General features: G+C 34.8%; 1 protein-coding gene across 3 annotated transcripts in view; it reads left to right on the top strand.

Annotated features, from left to right (window-relative positions):
* Positions 1 to 9,471: 9,471 nt before the first annotated feature.
* LOC145242662 (protocadherin-17-like) overlaps positions 9,472 to 16,889 on the top strand; it is a 397,110-nt gene continuing 389,692 nt past the window's right edge. For 2 of the 3 annotated variants that reach the window (XM_080105793.1, XM_080105794.1), the window contains exon 1: positions 9,472 to 9,844. The gene's annotated coding sequence lies outside the window, so the exon portion shown is untranslated. The remainder of the gene's footprint in view (positions 9,845 to 16,889) is intronic. The other variant, XM_080105792.1, reaches the window with a different exon arrangement.

The following is a 16,889-nucleotide window of genomic DNA, read 5'->3' as shown; positions in this document are numbered from 1 at the left end:
TATATATATATATACTAGCATTTCGGCCCGGAGTTGCCCGGGTATTTGGAGATGTATGCTGAGCAAAAACAAAAAAAAACGGTCAATTTCTTTTAATTTTGCCCCTATTATGACCCCTTAACATTTATTGTTTTGGGCTTATATCATATTATTAAGTTAGATCCATGTCCAAGGAACCTATATCTAAAATTTAAAGTGTTTTGACCAAAAATTGGCGGAGGAGTTTGGTAGAGTTTTCAAAAGGCAAATCGTTGAACTTTGACCCCTTAATCGCCAAATTTCTGGCCGAAAACCGACCACAAAGATTTTCCCAAATCTCAGTACCCTGTATATCAAATTTCGAGTCTGTGGACTAAAAATTGACAGAGTTATTGCGTATGGAAATGTACACACACACACACACACACACACACACACAAACACTTTCACTTTTATATATATATATATATATATATATATATATACTAGCAGACAGACCCAACGTTGTTCGGGATTGAATGATTACAAATGTTTCACATCCCTATATTTTTCTTGTCATCGAAATCGGTGAAATTGTCCATTTTTTTAAATCAAATTGATTGATTGCACCGAGATGAACCTTCACATACTTCCCCGAAGTGAATTAGTCCACACTACATTGTAGTCTACATTGCACTGTAGAGAACCTAATGTTGATTTTATAAAAAAAAAATTATATAATGGCTTGAATTAGTCTAGAATTCAAAAGTCAAGGACCGTGCTTCAGTTGTGCGCTAAACAAAAACATTCATTTCGAACGGACCAGTGTCATATCAAAGAACCTACTATTGATTTTATATGTCTATCCTTACTGCTTGTGCGGTGATAATAGCTTGAAATTAAGTTTAAAATGGAAAAGGTTTAATATCATGGTGCAATTGTGCTTTAAATCGAAACATCCATTTTGAAGCGCTACTATCATATCAGAGAACCTACTGTTGATTTTATACGTCGGACCTTTCGGCTTGTGTGCTAATAAAACTTCTCAAAGGCACTTGTGATGTTAGGCTGTGTGAGGTGTACACTTTTGTCAACATTGTTCCTTTTTTTTTATCAGATTGTTTCAATTATGGATGATCAATACTTCTCAAAGACATTCCGATACAAAACCTATAAAAACACTGCCAGGCACATGAAGTACCTTCTTGTAAAGTTTCATAGAAATTGGCTCAACCGTTTTCGAGTCCAAAGGAACGAACACAAATACACACATACATAGTTCCTTTTATATAATAGTAGATAGATATACACGTGTACATATATGCAATGGACAGTCACCATACACACACACATAATACATTTAACAAGGTCCCAATGAATGGATTGACGATGATACTTACGGGCTTTAATGGCGGACGATAAAAAGATAAAAAAATGCTAGTTTTATTTTTGTTGCCTTTAACCCCCCCAGTCTTTTTGCTGATGAGGAGACGTAGTTTTATAAAATCAAATAATAAAATTATTGTCCAAGACTTATTGTCTCTCAATAAAAACATCGTTTCCGAAACGATCGTACAATTTATTAATTTTGTTTGTTCTTTTTTTTATTTTTTATTTATTGCATTTTCACCCCAAACAAGGCACATTGCCACTTTGTTGTAGAGGGCTACTATCAGGGACATAAGCATCAAAGGTACTGTGTAGGGAGTTGGGCAGCAAGATGTCGGTTCACGTTACTTCTGCATGTCAGTACAGTTGGGGAAGCAGGGACCCGGAAGGGTATTCCAAAGTCTAGTGGTTCTGGGAAAGAAACTACTGGAGTAGAAGGCTCTCTTACATCTAGGGATTTCTATTGTGAAGGGGTGGGATTTAGCTGCTTGTCGGGTTTGTCAAAGATATTTACGTCATGGAGGCACAAGTGCTTGCAGTTCATGAGAGCATTCACCACTAAAATACTTGTAGAAAAGGCAGAGGGATGTAACATTTCGTCGATGGGACAGAGGCTGAAGTTTAGAAGACAGTTCAGGACCTATCAGATTGGCAACTCTCTTTTGAACCCTGTCTAGGAGCGAGAGACTAGTGGCAGATGCACCAGCCCAAATATGACAACAATACTCCATACATGGGCGAATGGTGGCCTTATAGAGGTATAGGATACTTTCAGGCGTTAATAGCTTTTTAGCATGGTAGAGAGAACCCACCTTCTTTGCAGCAGTCCTGGCAATGTTCTCAATGTAATTGTTCCAACTCATGTTTCCTGTGAACGTTAGGCCGAGGAGTTTAAAAGATGCACTTTCAGATAAAAAGTCATTGGCCATTGCTATTGGTGGTAGAGAAGGTTTCTTGTAATTATTGAAGGAAACAAGTTTAGTCTTGGCAGCATTGAATGTGACCATTCATTTTTGTCCCCATTTCACTATGGATCGGAGGTCATCCTCTAGTGTTTCTGCCATTTCTTTAGATATGTGTTCATTTGTTTTCCTTTCGTGTCTGTTATAGAGCGTGGTGTCATCAGCATACATACCCATCTCACAGACAATTTTGTCAGGGAAGTCATGCATGAATATTAGGAATAACAGAGGTCCAAGGATAGACCCTTGAGGCACTCCCGTATTTATATCATATTGCTTAGACGTACGACCGTCAAGGACAACCTGGATTTTTCTCTTATCTAAGAAGGATCTAATTATGTTATGTATTCTTCCAGTAATGCCGTATGATTTGATTGTCTTGAGAAGACCCTCATGCCATACCCTGTCAAAAGCCTTAGATATATCTAAAGCTACTGCTCTACCCTCCTCCGCTTTGTCCAGTGACTGGTATATACGTTCTGAGATTACAGTTAGGATGTCTGCTGTGGAATGGGCTTGCCTAAATCCATATTGTTGGTGAGTCAGAAGTTTAGCATCTGTAAGGTGATGGACTGGAGCTTGGTTAATTATGGTCTCAAATATTTTGGCGAAAAGTGGGAGGAGGCTAATGGGGCGATAATTTACTGGGTCAGTTTTTTCGCTAGAATTCTTGAAAACTGGTACTACAGAGGCAGTTTTCCAGCAGGCAGGAAAGCAAGATTCATTAAGGCATTTGTTGTAAAGTTTGGAGAGAACTGGAGCTACTTCGGCGGAGCACTTTTTTAATAGCTCAGCCGGGATGAGATCAGGTCCACATGCTTTTGCAGTGTCAAGATTTCTTATGATAGCATGCACCTGAGAAGGGGTGATTTTCAGATCGTCTAGTGTGGCATCTGTCCGCAAAGGAAAGTCAGGGAGTGTGGAGTTGGAGGCAAACCGTCTGGCAAGCAGAGCAAACAACCTCATGATTGTTGGATAGTGGGGGAATTGTTGATTGCCCATTATTTACTACACTGTTGTAGATTTTCCAGAAGTCTCGGGTTTCTAATTTCTGTGCTTTGATGCGTTTTTTTGGTGGTTTCAGTAAATTCTGTCTTAGCTGTCACTATTTCTTTCTTACAGTTATTTCTGGCTTCTATGTACTTTTTTTTTTTTTTTTTTTTTTTTTACAAAGGCATCACCACATTATCAAGGCCAAGAGGCCACTCAAGGATGAGGGTTGAAGAGTGTACAGTAGACATTGGACAGTATAGTAATCATTAGTAATGAAAATTTGGTAAATTTGATAACTTATATGGAACAGCTCATCAAGAACTTATTTACGTTAGACTTGAAGACAACCATATTGTAGTCAGCCGGAAAGCAGGAAAACGGAAGACAGTTCCACAGGCGTGCAGTTCTAAGAAAGAAGCTTTGTTCATGAAATCTACGTTTAGGTTTAGGCACAGATAAAGAGTGAGGGGAATTATTGATAGTGTTTACAGCTAGACGAGTGTTTCTTGTGAAAGTTTGGCGAGGGGGGACCATAGATTGAAGCTCATTCAAACACTTTCCATGAAAATAATGATACATCAGAGACAGACTCGCAACATCTCTTCTGTGAGATAGAGGTTGCAAGGAAGAGAAAAGGACATCTCCTACGAGGCTACAAAGTCTATTTTGAACTCTATCAAGGCAGGACAAGTCCTTTCTAGCAGCCCCTGCCCAGATGTGGCAACAATATTCCATCCTTGGACGTACCTGGCTCTTATATAGATAGAGAATAGCATCAGCAGTGAGATATCTACCGGATCGATAAAAAGATCCTACCATTTTTCCAGCGGCCTTGGCAACAGATTTGATGTACGTGTTCCATTTAAGATCAGGAGTAATGGTCAAGCCAAGAAGCTGGTCAAAACTTGAGGCCTCCTGAAGACGAGAGCCATTCATTTCAATTGATGCCAGATGTGGATCAGAGTGTTGATGATGTAAAGAGAGAAGCTTGGTTTTAGATGCATTAAAAGTAACCAGCCACTCCTTACCCCATTGTACTACGTGCTCAAGATCAGAGGAGAGAGAATTGGAGAGAACTTGGTCGTTTACTGTCTTAGATGTGCTACCATAAATGGTAGTGTCGTCAGCATAAATGTCTACAAATGATGTAAGGATGTGATTTGGAAGATCATTAATGTAGATCAGGAAAAGAGTTGGGCCCAGGATGGACCCCTGAGGGACACCGGCATTAATACTGTGAGCTTCTGATTTTTGCCCCTCAACTACTACTCTTATGAACCTATCAGAAAGAAATGATTTAATAATTGAGAAGACATTTCCAGCTGTACCATAGCTAGAGATCTTATGAAGTAAACCTTTATGCCATACCCTATCAAAGGCCTTAGATATGTCAAGAGCAATTGCCCTAGAAAGGTTGCCTCCATCGAGAGATTTGCTAATCCTATGAGATATAACTGTAAGCACATCTGCTGTAGATCTAGCAGAACGGAAACCATATTGAGTGTCACTAAGAAGGTTATTTTTGTTGAGATGGTTGATTACTTCTGTATTTAACACAGATTCCAGCAACTTACTCATGACGCACAGGAGACTTATTGGCCTGTACTGAAAGGGGGATGAGCGATCACCTGAATTCTTAAATACAGGGCATACTGATGAAATTTTCCAGGGAGATGGGAAACTATTCTCTTTAAGACAACGTTTAAATAGTTTTGTAAGTATGGGCGCTAGTTCAGGTTGAAGTTTTTTGAGTACTATAATTGGAATACCATCAGGGCCAGTTGCTTTACTGGAATCAAGGTTTTTGATTAGCTTGGCAACATCACGTACAGATATACGTATATCACATAGCGTATTTTCTGATACAGGAGGAAATATTGGGGGTTGGCGGCCTTGATCGCAAAGGGTAGAATTAGCTGCAAAGTTCTTGACAAAGAGTTTGGCTTTGTCTGATGCTGACGAGATTACCTCAGGTCCATTGATAATAGTTGGGATGGAGCACACGCTTCTGTTCAGGATTCTGTTTGCTATTTGCCAAAACTGGTGGGAACGAAGCCGCTGCTCAGCTACTTTGGACTTAACAGATTGAGCATACAACTCTCTTGCGTTCTTTATTACTTTCTTACAATGGTTGCTGGCAGTCCTGAAAGCGGCTTTAATTTCCATACATCTATTACGTTGGAAGCAGTGGCAAAAGTGATTTCTGTGCGCAATGGCAGCAGCACATTCTGGAGAGAACCATGGCTGGCTGTTAGGTTTTTGCTGAAACTTTTTCGAGGGTATGAAACGGTCAATACCTACAATTACCATTCCGTCAGGTCTAATACTATAGAGGACATCCTTTTTAAACATGGAATGCAGAGGTAGATCAGATATAAATGTACGGAAGCTATCCCAGTCAGCCTTAGTGTATCGATATACTGTACGATGAAGAGGTACATCTGGGGACTTATTACATTTCATTTTTATCTTAATTGATACAACAGAGTGGTCGGAAGATCCAAGAGGCGACAGAACAGAAACTGAACATAGTTCAGGGCAAGTTGTGAGAAAAAGGTCTAGTAGGCTCGCATACTGGCCATCATTATCGGGCACACGGGTAGGTTCCTGAACAATCTGAGTGAGGTCATAGGCAATGGAGAAATCATGACAGAACCTCCCCTCATCATCGGTCTTGTTTGAGTGGGTCAACCATTCAACGTTGTGAACATTGAAGTCTCCACATACGTGAATGTTAGCTGAAGGATAAGTAGAAAGGACTTGGTCAATTTTCTCAGATATGCTTTGAAAGATAGTAACTCCACTGTTGTGGGGGCGATAGAGAGTAAATATAAATGCAGTAGTGTGAGCTAAAGCAACCCGGAAGCACATATAGGGTAAGTTAGGATCTTCCCTGGAGATGTCCCTACCACATGGAAAGCTATCTTTAATATAGGCACATATTCCATGCCCATGGCGATCTTAGGGGTCAGATTTAGAAGTTAAATTAGAGTATCCTTTAATTGCGAACTCTTCTAAGGAAATAGCCTGTCCAATGCCAGTTTCACTTAAAAATAAAAGGTCTGGTTTAGTCTCCTGTAATTGGGTTTCAACCTCTTGAAGGTTAGAACGTAGACCCCTGATGTTGGAGAAGGAGACATGTTAGTAGGGGTCTACGTTGGAAGTTGGAGAACCGGGTTTAATCGTGTATTTTTTCTTGAAACTTGTCATGATGAAATTTTGAAATTTGTGGACTAGGTCGTCAGATTTACTTAGAGCAGGACAGAGAGGAGAAACTAAGAGAGAAAAAGAAACGAAGTATTTTTTTTTATTTGTAGCTCTGTCTGTTTGATCTGGACTTATGTCGGTTAAATTTGCAGTACGCATGCTGCCTTTATGCTATGGCAGCTGCACAAGTAGAAGTTAACCATTGGGGAGAGTGGGGCTTGCTATAGAATTTGCGCGTGGGAACATGTGCTTCAATTACTGCTTTGAACCATGCAGTGGTCTAATTTGCACAATGTTCAGCAGGAAGTGAAAATGATATTTTGCCATGGAGCGTCCCTGATGAGATCCCTGATGGCTTCCCAGTTAGCCTTTTTATAATATCTCATTGTTTTGAGCAGTGGCTCTTCAGTTTTGGCTCCAGAGTTTAGGGCTATTTACACCATCACCACTGCATGATCGGCGTTCCCAAGAGGGGTGTGGGCATTCATTACACAGTCATCAGAGACTGTGGTCAGAAACAGATCTAGAAGTGATGCATGTTGTTCTTGCTGGTCTGGGAAACGGGTTGGAAACGTAACCATCTGTGATAGGAAATGAGATATAGAGAAGTTACGTGTTGTGGTACCAGCTGCGGCTGTGTGAGTAGAAAATCCAAGCCAGTTGCTGTGATGGACATTGAAGTCACCAAATACATGCACTTGTGCGCTAGTGTCGAGGGAGAGTGCTGTATCTATGCTGTCAGAGACTTTGTTTATTAGGGTACAGTCCTGGGTCGAGGGAGAGCGATAGCGAAAATAAAAGTAGCTAATGTTGTGTTGCATGTTCAGTCTAAAGCACATAAAGGCTTGATCGTCAGATTCTAGTTTAGTTTCTCTAGTCAAGGGGAGGGTGTTTCGAATGTAGACTCCAAGCCCATGCATATGTCTGTCAGAGTCCTTACAGCAGAGTGGGAGGTATTCAGGCATGTTAAAGTAGTTAGAGGGTAGGGAGGAGTGTAGGTTAGTCTCACTTAGTGCTAAGATATCCGGGGTGTTTGTTAAGAGAAATGCTTCAACATCATTTAAATTAGTTCTAAGCCCACGGATGTTTGTAAATGCAACCGATTTTTAATTTTAATTATAAATTATCAATCATTTTACTCAATATATATATATATATATATATATATATATATATATATATATATATATATATCCTACCAAAAGTACCCGTTGTTGACTGGGTTCAAAAACAGCCTACAGAAAATGGACTGATTTATGAAAGTATGATAGGTTATGAAAAGGAAGGGTTGTAAATAGCTTCAAATTTGGGGGTATCAAAACCAAAGAAAAATATGATGAAAGTAAAAATGAAATAGATAAACTCCAGAATTTATTATACCATACCTGTTCACACTGAAAAACTTATCACAATATTCTGTGGATCTATATTAAGAAACCTTGTTAAACTTTGTGACATATTTCCATTCTATGGAGGTTAGGTGCGAACGAACATCCCATAATTTTATTATACCATATTTCTTCAAACTGAAACATAATTATCAAAGTATACTTACGCAGATAGATATGAAAAGTCTTTATTAAAGTTTGTGCCTATTTTCATTCTATGGAGGCCAGGCGCGAATGCAGACCCCACAATTTTATTATACCATCCCTATTTAAGTTAAAACATATTTATCAAAGTATTATTATGTACATCAATATCAAAAACCCTTGTAAACGTTTTTTTTTTCTCATTTTTAATTTTTTTATTTCCATACTTTGTGGACTACACGCATACGCAGACCCCACCATTTTAATGAACCACCATTCTGCCAGATTAAGCATAGCCATTCCTGTGTCTCGATACTCTTCTATCATTATATGTGATCAGTTTTCTATAATAGTCAACCATATAGGAGCCTATTCGTGACCAGACACACACTTTCAGCTTTATATTATAGAATATATATATATATATATATATATATATATATATATATATATATATATATATATGCCATACACGAACACATTTATTTATGCAGAAACTTTAATATAAATACATACAACTAATGAAGCTTCAACATGTGTGTATGCGTGTGTGCATGGATACATGTAGGTGCATTTGCTTGTGGAGCCATGTGTAAACATACGCATGCATACATATGCATATATATACAAACACACACATACACACACACTATATATATATATATATATATATATATATATATATATATATATATATAAAAATGTTTATTTGTTTTTGTTAGCGATACTTATTGAATGAATTCAATTATTTATATGGAAGTGCATATTTACCTAAATGCGAGTTGAAAATAATTTTCCCTTTGACCAGTTTGGTACCCCCCAAATGGGGAGCTGCATATGTATTATTTTTTTAAAATATAATTATCCAGTGACACGTGTTCCGTCATCTACGACTTATCAGAGTGGCTGAATCTAGCAAGATATATATCAACACTTATCCTCGAGTGGCCTTTGGGCCTTGATAAGTGGTGATTCCTATGTAAAAAAATGTATATATATATATATATATATATATATACGCACTTAATATGTGTAATGTTTTTTGACTCCGGCATGTTCAGGTATCTTTGTCTCTAAATAGTGTTTTGATTTCTCCATGTTTTTGTATTATCTCTATTTTTCTTCTCTTCTTGCTCTCCCCCGCCCCTCCATCTCTCTCTCTCTCTCTCCCTCTCTCTCTTTCTCATATCAATGAATGACTCGCAGCAAGCACTGACTTCTGTTTTTTTTCCATCAGTTCAGTCCTCTTCCATCCGATTCCTCGCATCAAACTTGCATCCACACACACGCGCGTGCGCGCGCAGCAAACATATATGCAGATAACACACTTTATAGGACTGCGCTCATCTCTTCCTACCTTCGCCTCTTCCTACACCTCCGCCTCCTATCAGCCGCTTCTTCATTCACTCTCTCCGCCCCCTCTCATTCACTTTTTCCGCTGCTTCTCCTTTAGCCCCACCCCCATCCCTGCTCACTCTCTAATCTAACCACCTAAAACGCGGAAAAACTCCTTGCATCCATCTCCATTCATTCTTCGATTCCGCGCACACGTGTACAGCTCGGAAAGTGACGCTTTTCATAGACACAAATAAAAACACTACACGGAGACTTTACGCGCTTTTCGTTATTATCCTTTATATTTTATAACTGTTGAAAGCACAACAACAAAATATATATATATATATACATATATAAAAAAACGCTTTATTTATATACACTTATATAAATAATTTCATTTCGTTTTGTCTTGACAGAAAAAAAAAAAATTAAATACAAGAATTCCAAATGGATTTATTCATTCAGGTAAGTTAATAATAGTCCAATTGTGAAATTTGGACTTTTGAAAAAACATTGTTTTATTTATTTTATTTTATTTATTTTTTGCGTCCAAATTTGTTATAAAAGTAATTCATCTTAAGTGTTATTTGCACAACATTTCGGTCAATGAAACCTCCGACCTTCTTCCGGTATATTTTATTGAACTCGTCAATCTTTCTGTTGAACTTCGTAAAATCCAGTTGAAAGTTCTGGAGGTTGAAGGTTCAATCTTCAGTGTGGGCGACACTCGGTGACGTGTTGAGAACGTGTTGAGAACGTGCTCAAGTGACAAATAAACAAAAAAAAAAAAAAACAGTGTCTCGGTGGAGCGCAGGCCTATAGTACATTGCTCTGAAAAGAGCACCTTTAAAACAGGAGTAAAAGAGACAAGTGCTTAGGCACTCATAGTATTCCCTGTCTGTACGTCCCTGGCGACACTCAAAATACAATTGCGAATTACTTTAAACTTCTACTCAGTCAGGGCTACAGTAACAAGAACATGCTACTCCCGTGGACTAAATAAAGGATTTCATTCGAAATTCCATACTGATTCTCGAGTTCGACAGAAACATTCCCAAGTTCGACAAGATACACTTGAAGAAGATCGGAGGTTACATCAACCGAAACGTTGTGAAAATAGCACTTAAGATGAGAACAGTAGTTCAAAGAATCTGAATTATACGAGTTAGCAATCCTTATCTAAAAAGTATTCGGAAACGTAGTAAATTAATTGTTGATTTTAATTTTTACCTTTTATTTTAACTAGAATTCATTTTATCTTCAACTGAAAATTTTTTTTTAACTAAAATGTATTTTTTTAACTAAAATGTATTTCTTGAGCAAAAATGTATTATTTTTAGTAAAATGTATTTTTTTGAACTAAAATGTATTTTTAAACTAAAATTGATTGATTCATTTATTTTAACTAAAATTTATTTATTTTTTTAACTAAAATTTATTTTTTTAAATTTAAATTTATGTACTAAACTCTTCAAAATGCAACTTTCATTCAAAGTTTAAACCATTCACTATTATCCTCCACCCTATAATAAAGACCAATATATATTTACATAAATATATATCCGTGCTGTCACATAAAAGTTAGCGAGAAAAAAGTGCTATTTCCTAGTTTCCATTTGAAAACATTTCAAGTGGCGAGGGGAAGCGCAAAAGCAAATAGCTAGTCAGACTTACTTCACCACCTGAAATGAATATGAAACGAAATTCTTCACTCCGAATAAAAAAAAAAGCGACAATTTTTTTGATCCCACGATTTATCGGAGAGGGACCTATGTTTTCAGTGGCGACCGTGCTTCCGTTAGTCCGGACTATTGCCAGATAACCGTCCATTAGTTTTTCCTGAAATTTTGCTACCACAAATTGTATTTCATTAAATAGATGTGCACAATAAAAAAATCTTTTTTTGCGAAAATTCCCATTGCGTCCCCAGGGGCACAAAAGAGGTCAAAAATGCCCCAAATGGCATATTTTACCCCATAACTTTTGATCCATCCATTAGATTTTTCTGAAACTTGGCCAAAATATAGAACCCAATGTTCTTAATATAAATCCAGTATGGGTGACCCTGGCAAAATTCTGGTTCGCGTCCCTCGGGAGCTTTAGTGCTAAAAATGCCCCATTTTGTGGCTATTTTTTCATATTTCTCAACAAAAACTTGATATGTCTGACTATATAATCGTTTTTCACGGTAGTCAACTCAAATATACATGTGTTAAAGCCTGAAACTGCATAGTTTTCTATTTACACTGGAATCAAAAGAGGTACAAAAAAGTTACCAGGGATCAAGAGGTAAAAAATGCCCCAAAATGGCCAAAAATGACACTTTTTGCCCCATAGCGTTTGATCTCTCCATTAGATTTTCCTGAAACCTGGCCAAAATGTGGAAGCCATTATTCTTAATATTAATTCAGTATGGGTGACCCTGGCAAAATTCTGGTTCGCATCCAACTGGGACTTTTAGGGCTAAAAAAACATGCCTTTTTGTAGCTTTTTTTTCATATTACTCAAAAACTTGATATTTATGTCTATATAGTGGTTTTCTATGGTGCTGAATTCAAATATACATGTCTTAAGGCGTGAAACTGCACCGTTTGTCCATTTTCACTGGGATTCGGCGTTGCCAGGAGCTCAAAAGAGGTCACAAATGCCCTAAAATTGCAAAAAATGACACTTTTTACCCCATAACTTTTGCCCCATGCATTAGATTTTTCTAAAACTTGGCGAAAATGTGAAGGCAACGTTGGTCCTTAACACTTCTCACATTCATCATTTCTTCGCTATTTTTTGTGGCGTCATCTCACATGCAGCAACAGAGGGGGACGACACCCATGCGACTTGTTTGTTTTTCTCTGTATGTCATTAAAAATGGTAATATTTTATCTATGAAAAATTCAATTATTGACTTGATTTTATATGATTATTATGCAAACACTGAGGAAGCATTATTTTGTTATTTTATGCTTGGGAATTTTTAGATGAGGATTCTGAATTTGTATTTCGATTCTTAGGATTATTCTTCTCATCTTGGTTGCTGCTTTCATGTTTTTCGCCGATTCAACACCATGCATTCTTCAGGTGCATTTTTTCACATTCACGAATCTTTAGTTTGATATAAAATTCTCTGACGGAGGTTATATCGGCTAAAACGTCGTGAAAAGAACAACTAAGGTGAAGATAGTAGTCCGAATAATCCGAACAATTCTGCATCTTTATTTGCTTTTTATTTTTTTGTAATAACATTTTGTTGTTGTTTAGTTTGGAACATTTTTTTTCAAAATCAAAATATTTTTTTTTCAAAATCAAAATATTTTTTTTCAAAATCAAAATATGTTTTGCAAATATCAATTTATATTTTTTTTTCAAAAATCCAAATATTTCTTTTCAAAAATCCAAATATTTCTTTTCAAAAATCCAAATATTTCTTTTCCAAAATCCAAATATTTCTTTTCAAAAATCCAAATATTTCTTTTCAAAAATCCAAATATTTCTTTTCAAAAATCCAAATATTTATTTTCAAAAATCAAAATATTTATTTTCAAAAATCAAAATATTTCCTTTTCAAAAATCAATATTTTTTCAAAAATTCAATATTTTTTCAAAAATCAAAATGTCTTTTTAAAAAATCCAAAAATTTTTTTTAAAAATCAAAATACTTAAAAAGAAATATCTTTTACAAAGGAAAATATTTTTTCAAAAAATCTAAATATTTTTTATTTGAGAAAACACAACACAAATAATTAAGATTTTGAAATAAAATTAAATTTCCAATAGTAAAAAAATAAATTACAATTTTATTTTCATGTGCAAAAAATACAATTAAGATCAATAATTAATTTTATCTAAAATGCTTTCATGCTTATCAAAATAGGTGAGATTTTTCTGAGTCTCTATTCTACAATTGAATCGATAATTGTTTCTATGCCATGGTTTCAATCTTTCTCATGATTTTCTTTTCTTTGCAACATTGAGAAAAAAAACACCTAATTTTAATATTTGTATGCGAAACAAACAAGCAAAAAAACTGATTTTAATATTTGTATGTAAACGTGAAAGAAGTCAGCAAAACATTACGTATAAAATGGAACATTCAAAAGAAACTGGGCAAAAACCAAGAAACATTGTGTGCTAAGAAGTGCTGAACTGAAGTAAATTAAAGAATGTCTCTTACAATGTGATTTTATTATTTGTATTGAACTATGTAGCACAATATTATTTCTGAATATTTATTAGTACTTATTAATTTATCCCATTTGGATCCGTTTTATATTTAAAATACAACATATACCAAAGAAATGTTAATAAATTGATATTTGCTGTGTGTTATTGTATTTTTCTGTCCAAGAAACTATTTTGCGCTACCCAGAAAAAATATCTGCTTTAAAAAACATATTTGTTAATTAAATACATTTCTACGGGTCCTGCAAGTAAAACTTGATTTAATAGCATGTAGAAAAATCCTCATGGGGACAAATAGGGCTGAGGATATACAAAGGAAGTAATGGCCTCATTGATGGCATTTAGAAATCTCAAGGATCAGAGTCTACTTGTCGGATATTGGAGTAAAAACAAAAATGTAACCTGAATGAATTTTCAGAGAAATACGAAAGGAAATGACATTAATTTTTTTTTTTTTAGAGTAAAAATGTATTCGGTGTTTTGATGCAAGCGAGTCTTTGTTATTGTAACTAAATGTGTAGGCATGTTTGACACCAGAGCACACACGCATACATATATATATATATATATATATAGTAATTTATAAAATATATATGGCGATTAAGCTACACTGAATATTCTGCGTTTCATCCAACTATAGCCTGACGAATCCTATAGTTGGATGAAACGCAGAATATTCAGTGTAGCTTAATCGCCATATATATTTTATAAATTACTAACTAGCTCTACCTACGTATTGAGCACTTTTGAAGTAAATACTTAAAGTTTACGCATGAATCTATACTTTCGTATATTAAATTTATGTGAATAAATGAAGTAGTTATATATATATATATATATATATATATATATATATATATATATATAATCTTCTAATATAAAGGCAAATGTGATTGGAGAATCATGTCTGCAAATGTTCATATCGATGATCATTATTGTCCAGATAACGCTGATAACAATTAAAGTGTAAGTGCATTAAAGATACCCCGTATATATATATATATATATATATATATATATATATTAGTCATCCACATACAACACTGTCTAGCTGTTTCAGAGCTCATCAGTGCGGCTAGACAGGCAACTACCTCAAGCCATAATTATTTGGAAGGGGGGGGGGAGAAATCCAGCAAAGTGCTCAATTATAAAGAAAATCCGAAAATAAGAGCGTATTTATATTTTGTTTACAGAAAGTTTTAGATGAGATAAGACCTTATTACCGTCGGTTTCAAACCCGATAATTGGGGACCGTTTTAGATACCATACGGTAGCAATGACTTATCTCATCTAAAACTTTTTGTAAACTATATATATATATATATATATATATATATATATGAAAAAAAGTCTATATTCCAAATACCAAGATGTTGTTTTACTAATGTATATATATATAATATAAAGCTGAATGTCTGTGTGTATGTGTGTATGGTCACGAATAGGCTCCTATATGGTTGACTATTTTAAAAAACTGATTACATATAATGATAGAAGATGTATCAAGACACAATAATGGGTATGTTTGATCCTGCAGAACGGTGGTTCATTAAAATTGTGGGGTCTGCGTTCGCGCCTGGTCCAAAAACTATGGAAATAAAAAATTAAAAAGAAAATGTATATATATATATATATATATATATATATATATATATATATATATATATATATTTATTGAAACTATAATTAAAGTGAGTGCTCATTTTACTGTAAATTCATATAGAAAAGCGATCCCTCACTTTTTAAAACTATAATTTCTTCATATCTTGGAAACTACTCGTTTCGTGGATTTAACTGTTATTTTTGTTTTCAGCACCATCGAAAACCCATTATAGCGGTCATTTTGAAGAATTTTTTGAGAGTGGAAAGATACTGCACCTTTACCAATACTTCTATCATAGTCATTTGTTTTCCTAGTTTTGCATATGAATTACAAAATATCTGATATTTCCCCAAAACCTCCAGCTTTAATGGAGGGGGAGACTAAAACTTGCTGTTATGATTTCAAATGATCTGAAATAACAGTAATGAGAAACTTGATTCCAAATATTTATCATATGTTATATCTTCCCTCTTTTGGAAATAGGGTACAATTATGAATATCTCCAGTATCAAATAATCTTTATACACTGTGAAATTTACTTGATGTATGAAAACCAAAGTTGTTTCTTATATAATTAATATGTGTGTGTGTGTGTGCATAATTTACATAAGTAAAAGTGTCGCTCCAATAAAAGAAAAATGTAGATTTAAAGAAATGAATCTACATTCACAATTTTTTTTAATTTGTTTAATGTTTTACATAAATATCATGTGTTTTTTGTATGCTTAGTTTTCTTCAGATATGGTTTTAAAAATGGTATTTTGGTTTTGATAAAAATATGTATTCAATCGTTTTTCTTCTTATATATATATATGTGTAAAAATACATATATGCACATATAACAGTACACACACACATGCATATATATATATATATATATATATATATATATATATATATATATATATGATTGCAACGTCTTGTCAGACGAGTGCCACTCCCTCAGACATTTAAAATCCATGAGCCCAAATGCCTGAGGGAGTATCTATACAAATATGATGTTACAGAATCTTAGCTTTGTACGACAGCTAAGTCTCTCTCTCGGTTCAAAATGCTGAGATCCAGCAACAAGCAAGAGCAAGATAGCCAGCAACAAATTAAACTGCAAACCAGCTTAATGCGGGTAATGGTCTTCCGCTTTATGTTTTTTTTAAATCAGAGATTTGCTTCTCCTAGAAAGGTTGCCTTCACCACGGCTTACGGGAGCCCTCTCCACCCCAATACACATATACACACACACAAATATACACGGTGCTAGTTGGCCGTTGACCCAGAAAAAGAGATCATTCGCCCTTTATATATATACGCACATATATAGATGCGTAAAAATACATATATACACATATATATATGCACAAAAATACATGTACGCACATATACATGTACACACACACACACATATATATATATATATATATATATATATATATATATATATACATAAAAATACATATATGCACATATAGATGTACACACACGTATATATATATATATATATATAATATTTTTTATAAATATATTATATAATATAATATAACTAATATAATATGTATAATATAATAAAAGTAATAAATAATATAATATAAATATAATAGCTTTTTTTCTTTTCGACGTCGAGAGGTTCTGAGTCGCCTGAGGAAGTCTCTTTGACTGAAACAGATGGCTATTTGTAGCGACCATATGTAACTGTTTACCCTCAAATAATAAAAAAATATTTTGCTGTTTTTATTG

This window comes from Euprymna scolopes, chromosome 21, assembly GCF_053919585.1.
Source record: "Euprymna scolopes isolate OS-2025 chromosome 21, ASM5391958v1, whole genome shotgun sequence".
NCBI classification, from domain to species: Eukaryota; Metazoa; Mollusca; class Cephalopoda; order Sepiida; family Sepiolidae; genus Euprymna; species Euprymna scolopes.
This window is presented reverse-complemented; position numbering and strand designations above follow the sequence as displayed.